The sequence below is a fragment of the Anarhichas minor genome, unplaced genomic scaffold (assembly GCF_050575085.1).
Source record: "Anarhichas minor isolate MPS153535 unplaced genomic scaffold, ASM5057508v1 ptg000028l, whole genome shotgun sequence".
NCBI classification, from domain to species: domain Eukaryota; kingdom Metazoa; phylum Chordata; class Actinopteri; order Perciformes; family Anarhichadidae; genus Anarhichas; species Anarhichas minor.
This window is the reverse complement of record NW_027466474.1, coordinates 13651573-13652835: the sequence shown is the minus strand read 5'-3', so window position 1 is coordinate 13652835 and position 1263 is coordinate 13651573. Positions and strand designations below refer to the sequence as shown.

General features: G+C 34.8%; 1 long non-coding RNA gene across 1 annotated transcript; it reads left to right on the top strand.

Annotated features, from left to right (window-relative positions):
- Positions 1–240: 240 nt before the first annotated feature.
- On the top strand, positions 241–874 carry LOC142962411 (uncharacterized). Its single transcript, XR_012957316.1, has 2 exons — positions 241–365; positions 650–874. It is a non-coding gene; the product is annotated as an uncharacterized LOC142962411 (long non-coding RNA).
- The last annotated feature ends 389 nt before the right edge of the window (positions 875–1263 follow it).

The window sequence follows — 1263 nt, the reverse complement described above, 5'->3', positions numbered from 1 at the left end:
CACCACTGGTGGTACCGCTCCATAGAGGGATGTACAGACTACTAGCACCGTTTTAAATAATGAAGCACATTGTATAATTATGTGAATAACGTCTATTAATTCCTAATAGGTAGGTAGAGATCTTCCAACTGTATATTAATGTGTTCCATTGATTCTCATATACATCTTGGCTGGCAGCACAGTCACGGTTTCGAAGAGGGCCTTCCTGCGACTTAATCGTTCCCGCATGACCCTTTTTTGCCAGGAGCTGGCTCCCCTGGTTTTCACGAAGGATGTCCTTGCACTCTCCGCCCTGACTGGGAAGTCTGGGAAAGAGGGAACACCGAAAAGACAACTGGACGTTGCCAAAGTGCAGGCCATAACAGGTAATTGTCTTGAGTCGTATGTAGACAATTTAAAGCTTCTGCGATTTATAAAGCAGCAGGATCACATGTTCGTGGTAAACACACCACCAGTGATGAAATATACGTTTGACCTGCACTGGTAGGAATATTGGCATATCATATTGATATAGTTCCTCAATATTAATCCTGATTTACTGTTCAAAAAATAATATTGGTTCAACAGGATTTCCTGTGTAGTCAAAATAGAAGAAAATGTTGTATGAATATGCTGTGTGACATCATTTCCTCGTCTCTTCTCTTAACAGATGCTGTTATCGAAGAATTTCCACAGACGAGAGCCTCGGACGTGCGAGCAGCCATCAGAAGGAAATGCAACAATGAGCAGTTCAACAAAAGGAAATGAACATGTTTCAATTTCAATTTAGAGAGCGAGAGTCTGAAGCGGTGCAATTTTTGGATGGTTCTGTGTTTTATTCTGAAACATTCTGTTTTGTTTGTACCATGTAAACTTAAAATTGTTTTGCTCTCTGTTCAATATATTTTCTTTTATTTCTCAAAAATGCACTATATTGCAATTGTTTCAAAGTGTGTTTTAAATTGTTGTTATAAATATATTATATATATATTTTAATAAAATATATTTGAAATTCAATAAAGTGTTTTTGATTACTATCTGGGAAGTTCATTCAGCATTTAGGATACTGGTAATACATTTGTAATATTGTAATGTATAATAGTATGTAGTGTACAAAGTAATATAGCATAGTAATAAGAAAGTGTGCTTTCTTAGTAATTGGAATAAGCCAAAAGTATAACTTTTGGTATACTATTACCACAATATCAATATATTAATATTGTATTTGCAAAACACTCATAATATATTTCAAATATACTTAAAACACACAAAGTATAATTTAAG